Genomic DNA, 8714 nt, shown 5'->3' on the forward strand with positions numbered 1-8714 from the left:
TACAGTTGTTCTGTTTTACAAACTCTTCAAGGTGTTTTTCCCCACCACCTCCCAATAATCATGAATGAATGAGGTTTAAGTCTAAAGCTCGTCCCCTGAATTTCCCCAGTGTGTGTTGGAACAGAAGACAGCACAGCATGAGATTGCACACAGGTCTGGTACAATTCTGCTGAGACTAATTTATTAACAGGATAATTTTAGAAAATGTTACTGCAGCTGAATCTGTTCCTCTCAGTGATGCCTGGCCTCCAAATAATAGAAATCTGTTGTTTGAAATCCTGTGACTGCCAAACACTGAGCAGCACAGGGTCATCAGATTTCCTCATTTGAAGTGTCACAGCAGTGAAATAGGAATGAGGCTAAAGAAAGGAACTTTGAATGAGATCAAGGCCTTTAAACAGTCCTACATTTTCTACAGTTTAGAAGCACAGTTAAAAGACTTGCTGTTGAAAAGATTTAGTTGATTAAGACTTCTCACAAGATCCAAAAGGACACTGGTGCACAAGGACCACTTTAAAAGGCAGATCACAGCATTTCCATATTCTTGAGATGCCAAATTTAGCCATGCAGGCACATCTCCTTACAAACCTCATGGCCTGCAATAAGAAAATGCTCCAAGGTGCTCCCCAATTCCCAGGTGGCCATAACACCTCATTTTGTATTTCCGATCAAGTTCTTCTTGTGACTTTTTATGCCTTGCTGATTTGTGTGCCTTAATGTTGCAGGTACTGTACAGCTGGCAAAACTCCACACAGAAGACATTTGGGCACAGAAGTTTTGATCATGGATAGCAGAGTTTTTTTGGGTTCTTTCTCTAGACAGCCAGCATTTGCATGTTAAAGGTGGACGAGTTCTTTTTCTCCATTTTAGATCAAAAATAATTGTCCATGCAAAGATGTTTTGATACTTGGGTACAAATCCTCTCTTGATGTTTGGCAGAAATACCATTTTTGTTAAATGAGGGAGAGATTAATCTTGGATAGAGACACAGAAGGGACTCACATTTGAAGACTCCAAGCAGAAGAATGTGCCTGCCTTCAGCCTGGTCATGTGGGGAGTTTGTGGAAAAGCAGGAAGGGAGAGAGGTGTTTTGGGGAGTGGGTTTTTCCTTTTTCAGCCTATTTGATTTAGAGGCACACTGGATCTGCTGACTTCCATAAATGTGCTGGATCCCTATGTTTCCACCAACGCTACACTCTGGAAGCTTAACTTAACCAAGGACCATAGAGGGCTCAAAAGCCAAGTATTGCCATCTTTAAGATTTTTGGTAAATCTACCCCTAAAAATAGGTTTGGGGAAATCTGCAATAAGGTGCACTTGCTCAGTGTGGAGCAGAAGGGCCATTACAGATCACTGAATATGAACTTTCACCAGCATCAGAATGTTCTGATACTGGTGAAAGCTTTGGATATGAAAACAGTTTGAAGGAATGTTCAGTCCTCCTTGAACTCATGTTCCTGCCATAAAAACATGCAAATATTCAGTAACCTCACTGATATGGTCTGGATTACAGCTGTACACTCAGACCTCAAAGCACATGATACAGATAAGCACAGAAAACACACAAGTCACTGACACATGCACACACCACTAACACTGTAATCCCCAGAGTTCTTCCTTAATGCAATTTCATCAGTATTCATCTCCTCCTGCATCACCCTCTGTTCCTTGCAGGTCTGCTACACTAAAAGCACTGCTGCTAAACAGTGTGCAGAAATGCATCAGGACTAAAGAAATAGCTCTGTCTTGAGATTACAAAATAATGAGACACTGTGCTCTATTTTTCTAATAACTAAGCTCCCATAGCTTTCAATGACTTAATTTGCTGCAAAAAGAAGTCAGGGGAGAGTAAAATCAAGCTACTAGCTAGCTTAGAATCTTCAAAAGAATCCTCAAAGGAACAGGCTGGCATTTGACCATGCTGTAATGGAAAGAATGTATCTTCAAGAGACATTTCCAACTCATGATGGATTAATTCTCTGACAGTTGAAAGAAAAATGAGATTGCATTAGCAACATTGCACCTGGAGTATATTGAAATATTTTTCTACTTTCTATCTTAAAATCTTGCACTGCAATTCGCTAAAGAGAAGGTACAGAGGAGGGTTAGTATTATAATCCACATGCTAAAATTTAGTCTGCAGTCAGTAGCTATGAAAGCCCTTCCTCTTAACGTTAAGACATGGAAGTCACAGCCCCTATAAATTCAGATAAACACATACTAAGCCCTCACCCCTAAGGGTTCAAAAGACCTTCACTCAACTATACCTACAGCTCTGTGCATTCAAAAATCCTTTCCACTACTCTGTTGCCCTGTGTCTGAAATAAAAAGAATGCAGTGACCTAGATCTAGCTAAATTATAATTAGAGAACCTTGAAATAGGATGGAGGTAGACAGCTAGACCCAGAGGGTCGGGTATCTAAAACCTGGGCCTGAGAAAGGGTCATTTTTGTGCTATGCATCTCATTTACAGAGAGGTACCTTGACTTTCTGTCTTTTCCAAAGAGCCCAGGTACACCAGGCCCAGGGGTTTTGTCGGGGTTCTGTCAAGCTCTTGTCTAGACTGGGACACCTTCCCCCACCCCCCACCCCCTTTTTTTTTTTTTTTTTTTTTTTTTCTATACAGCAACATTATTTAAGCAGGAAACTATGAAAAAAACCCACTCCCAAGTCCTTGTACACCCCCAGCCTGATCACTGGTGGGGTGGTGTTGAGAGGCAGGAAAGACCTTGGCTCTGTGCAAGCCCTGCTCAGCAATAACAAAAACATCCTTGTGCTATCAACACTGTTCTCACCACAAATACAAAACGCAGCTACTGTGAAGAAAATTATCTCTATCTGGGCCAAAAGCAGTACAAGAGAGCACACAAAGAAATTTTAGGTCTGAGGGAGTGGTCATGCAGCTCACAGCAGCAGTCACTCTTCACATTCGGAACCCACGAGTCCAAAACTATCTCTTGTGAAAGAGCTGCAGATGTGCTGGTTGAAAGAAGCAGGTGGTCAGGGCTGCTCCTCAGGCAGGGGTGGAGAGATAAAATAAAAAAAAGCAATGTAAGCACCCTGTAGGTGACATCAGTCACTGGAGTATCTCCTCCAGCCCCGTGAAGTCTGCATTTTTACAACAGGGAGGAGAGGAGAAAAAGGCCCTTGCCCAGCAGCCATGACCCTGGCTTTTAGGAGTGAGGTAGGAGGCCTTGGAACAAAGTAAATTGCCTGCTTGCAGACCCAGTTCCAGCTCTGGCTACTGAATTGGGGCTCACAGATGTGCTTAATCCAGAAATGTGTGGGAGACACTTGGCTAAGCATGGAGGTGGCACCAGATCTTTCCCCCAGAGGGTTCAATCTGCCCCTTCAAAACTGGTGTCTATGCCAACAGCTGTCTTGGACCTTGGCAGCTCCACCATCCTGCATCCTTCCAGAGGTCTGTCCCTCCTCTGAGCTGAAAATACCACCTAAAGCAGTTCCTGAAAGCCAGAGAATATAGATGACTTTGAAAAGCATCAACAACATATGCTACAGTCTGTCACTCAGGGATTATTAGGTTTATAGATGTAACTCCTCTAATTACAAAATCACTGTGAAATACAAGGTTTATGCGAATTTAAAACTATGAAATGGGAAAATCCATGCAGTCTTTAAATTTTTCTGCAGTTTCTTCATGATCCACTTGAAAGCAGTATCTGCTTTACATTCTGATGTTCACTTACACTGGTATAGGGGAGCCTTTATTGAGGGGAGGGTGAACAGTTCATTAAGAATATGTTTCAGGAAAAAAATTGTGCCAGAAAATTGGAGCAAAGTCAAAGTTTAGGCAATTTTTATTCCCAGCTATTTGATATACAGAGTGAATACTAAACTGCTAGATCTTTTCATACTGTGTTACCATTACCAATGCTCCTTCCTCTCTCTGTTTTACTCTTCACAGAGATGATGGTGAAGTCAGATTAAATCAAGAGAATCAAAGAGTCAATATGCTATTATCTGAGCCACACACCTGATTATTATGGGGGTAAAAAATTTAAAGCAGATAAATTCTTACTTTTTTTACAATAAAAGTAGCCTTCAACTTCCAAGACATCTTGGGGTGCTCCTGCTATGAGGTTAAGGGCAGCTTTTATGCCAGGAACACATTCTTCTGAAACTTTTTGAGGCAAGCAAAATCTGACAAAGATCAAAAATCAGAACACAGCCTATCTTTCTTTTATTCCTTGTTATTATAATATTCTTCAGCCACAGGGATATCAAAGACTTTGGTGGCAATGGATGCAATTTATCTGCTCCCTAGAGATGGCTTTAGAGAATGCATAATCAATTTTATAAATGAGCAGCTGGCCTGCACAGCAAGGTGCACTCTGTGTTTCACCAAAATGAATAATGAATTGTATATACTCTGCATTAAGAAGATAGGCTTTCCTCTTAGAAACTGATATGACTAAGTCTTGTTTGTTTCACCTGCTGGAAGATAAACTTACGCCTGGCTGTTATTTAGTGTACCCAACTTTTTTGTGTGGTGGCCATGGCCAACACCACCAGAGATAGCAGGTGCTGCAAGGAGGCTCCCAGAAGTGTTCAGGCACCCAGGTCAGCAGCTCATGAATGTCAGTCTGCCCAGTCCCTGTGGATCCTTCACTGCAGACAGCTATCAGTAAGCCTGAGGCTCCAGCCTTGGAAATTATCTTCTGCTTACCCAACAAATTCACAATCTTAGCTAAACAGCAAGTATGTATTTTTATATTGAACAAAAATATTTCATTGCAGAACCAGAAAAACAATTTTCAATGCCACCTCTATTTCTCTCAAACTTAGTAATCTCTGTGATCCAGGACAAAAGTTTGCTCAGGCCCAAGGTCATTTTGTTGACTTTCCACTGGCCTTTATAATGTGATTTGTCGGGTATCTGTGTGGAAATGATTTGTGAGTCTCACAGTCCCGTTGAGAATAACCCATCCATTACATAACCTCCAGCAAAAGCTGCACCATGACACATCTTTTGAGGTCAGATAGGCTACTGTAATGCTTCAAATGGGCAGGCATGACACGCCTGCTGCTCCTCACAAGGCACAGAAAGCAAGCAGGAAGGAAAGCAACAGAATATGAAAAGTAAGAAACAAAGCACACACCATCTTTACAGGGGCACATTCATACCTAGATGTACATTTTTTTCCTGACAAGACAATCTCTGAATAAATCTCACCTCTGCTGTGCTTCTCCAGCCCCTAGGAAATGTTGTCCTTTCAACACCAAGCTTTTCCTGAGATTCCTATGTGTTTATGATGAGGTTTCATTGGCATTTACACTTTAATTTCTTATTACCAGACATACTTGTAAGACAGCAAGAAGGGAATGAGACTGTCGTCACTGCTAAGAGCTGGCTCCAAGACACCTGTGGGTTGGTTTTTTACCGATTGTGTTGGTGTTTTAAGAGAGAGTCATGGCAAGAGTGATGGCAGCTGAGTAGACTGTGTTCGGCAACAACATAAGCCAGGAGAAAAAGTAAACCTGTGGGAGCATATAGAAATAGTGCTATGCTTTGTGTTCCATGTGTGCCGCAGGAAATCAGCACACAACACACAGGCCCCGTGACATTGCTGTGGATCTGCTCTGTCCCTGCACTTTTTAATGACTTGAGCAAAACACCAATAAACCTCTCTGCATAAATTTTAACACTCAACTGCTTTTTTGGACACTTCAAACTTCTGATGCTAGAGAGATGCAAAATTAAATGCAGCATTTAATGGTCCCATTGCATCACTTCTCGTATGGTGATTTCCCTCTTTTCACTACATGGAATAAAATAAACTCGGTCAAGACTTGAAGCATCACACCTTTATATGAACCAAAGAAAAGACCATGCAGAGACCTCGGCACCTAAGTTCTGTTCCCAACACTAAGGCCAAGGATGGAAGCAACGTATGGAATAACACACAATGGTCTCTCAGCATTCCAGGAGTGTGATTAAGGCTCCTGGCTGTTGACAAAAGTTGGCAAGGCTCTGCTGAGAAACAGAGCTTTATACTACTGACATGCCAACAGCTGCAGTCAGTCCCAAGCAAGCAGCTGTTCTAGTGACAGTTCCTAAACTAGCAATGACTTCTGCTGCAACACTGCCCTCCACCTGGGCAGCCATCCCAGACGGCCAGGCCAGGCATGGATAAAAAGCCCTGCTTTTTAGCTCTGAGCATCCCTCCTCTTCCTCTTGCAGTTCGAGGTGTGAAGACAAGGAACAGGGATCCAAACATGGGGTTTGGCACCTGCTCCTCTCAAAGGGCACCAGAGCTCAGTTCTGCACATCCAAGGCAATGTTTGCATCTTGTTTGCCTTCTACTGAGAGCAGCCAGGTAGTCCCTCCACTTCTGTATTCTGCTTCTTGAGTATTCAACTGTGCTTTTCTTCTGTTCTCAGATCAGTGAGTGATTTTTCTCACTTCAACAATTCACAAAAACGTCATGAAGTACTTTCTTCCTAAATTTCTAAACAAGTTCATTATATGACTACTAAGTAATTAGTCTTAAAATACATTTTAAAGGCAGCTGTAGACAAGAAACAGTCTGTTGCTAAACCTTGAAGATATTTCTTCATGTGGGAAGCTTGCTCTGCCTCAAAAATACTACGACAGCCTCACTAAGAATGAGCCTACTCTTTCTGTGTTTCTGTCTCATTCCTGGAGAAATGCTCCATGATCTAGGACTGGGGAGGGCATTATAGTACACCAGTGGCACTGACACTCCACATGCAGCAAGCAGATTTATTTGCACCCTCCCTTTCAACAGCAAAGTTTTTTTCCCAAGGGAGGCCAATTTGTGTGTCAGGAAACACATTTCTGAGTCTTCCCCTTTTGCTGTTGTTTTACAGAATAAACAGCACACTGCAGCATGCCAAGTGGAAAAATGACAGGAGGCTGACATGTTGTGTGCCATTTGCATCAGGTCATGTCACAGAGACTTGGCTGTGGTAGGACTGCCAAAAGGAATGGCTTTACAGAAAATCTGGGACTTCACAAGCTGGAGAGAGGAGATCAAGTCCTCAGAGGAAAGGATAGAAATATTCAATACAGGGACAAACTAATCCTGAACAATATGTTTTCCTGTATGGTTCTCACTCCTCCCTTTGGCAAGAATTCTGGATAAATGGCACTAGTCTTTAATTCTTATTTAAGGGGAAACCACTGAAAGCTAGTAAGAAGCATTTATGCAGGACCTGAAAAGGAGCACCAGTCTTACCTTCTCAGTAAAATCTTAAAGAAGTTGCTCTTTCATCATTCTCAATGACAGCAGTTGATGTCATGAACGAAAGACTTTGTAGTCACCAGATTCAAAAAGTGCTAAAAAAGATATTAAATTTTCAGATGTTTGAGATATTTAGGGCTTTTGGTCGTTTTGAAGAAGAACTCTTTACATACCTATGGCTGTTTATTTGCCCATCTGTGCAAATTCTGAGGAGCAAAAAGAGCCACCAACTTTCTAAGGTTCAGATAGCTTTAAAATACAATTTTACTTTTATAAGTAGATGAAGCAGGTTATAGCCAGGCAGCTCAGGCACAAATACAGCTATAAAGGAGAAGGGCTGATATGGTAAGTAACCTATAGTGCAAGGACAAGCTGAGTGCCACACAGAAGCACAGGACTGTGACACACCAGGTAAGAGCTGCTTCTCAAACTCCTGTGCAATTTTCACCTGCGCAGCTGGTCTGTGTTGTAGGGAGGACAGGGCACCTTGCCTTCCAAGGCAGAAGACCCATTTTACACCATTTGCATTAAGAAGCTCAAAATTAAGCACCAAATCAAACTTCTTCATTACCCTGCCTGAACATGCAGGTCAGCTGTACTCTACTGCATTTGACAGGAGGTATGTCCACCAGTATCTGAGGATTTAGGCTCTGTAGGAAATGTTTGTGGTGAAACTAGAGGAAAATGTTACAGCAATGTAAAAAAACATGAGTATTGTAATAAGGACCTGCATGCCACTTCTTCAAGATGCTTGTGTTAATATTTAGGGCTTTTTGTTTAGAGGTCCATATCCACCAGCAATTGTTTTTTCTTCAATCGGCACAAGTTTGGTGCTGAAAGTATTAGTTAATCTTTTGTAAGAAGTTTCTGGTAGGATATTTGGCATGCGCTTCGTTGTTGTTGGGTTTGTGGCTTTTACTTTTTTTTTTTTTTTTTAAGTAGTCATCAACTCACATGATTATGAGAGGAAATAGAAAGCAAAATGAAAGTGAAACCCTGTATTGAGATGTAGTCTTTACTAACAAGGTTTTTTCTGCTTTACCTAATAAAAATGAAATGTTCTTCAGTAAGGCATAGGAAACTACTCTCATGTAAGTCAGCAAGTATTACTTATGCACTAGCAGAGATTATTCAACAATTCAGTGCAATCCTCACAGCTGGTCTTCGAACAGAGGTTGAATAAAGGCAATGTAGTTTTTGCTAGATGAAAAACACATCAGCAGAGCTCTTGTTAGAGCTACAATCACAAAGGACACACTTGACAAACTGCATCTTAACTGTGCTGCCCAAGGAATTTACAGCTGGTTTCTGTGCAAACATTATTCAGTCAAGCATTTTTCTTCTCTGGTCATCCTGTAGGCAAGCACAGTCGGGGGGGAGAGGAGGCCAGGGGTGTTACAGCTGTTACCTTTCCTTCCCTTCCCATAACTATTACTTCGCCCCTTGTCACTGCAAGCACACTGAATTTCCTTGCTATTGATTACACAG

The sequence above is a fragment of the Sylvia atricapilla genome, chromosome Z (assembly GCF_009819655.1).
Source record: "Sylvia atricapilla isolate bSylAtr1 chromosome Z, bSylAtr1.pri, whole genome shotgun sequence".
NCBI lineage: Eukaryota > Metazoa > Chordata > Aves > Passeriformes > Sylviidae > Sylvia > Sylvia atricapilla.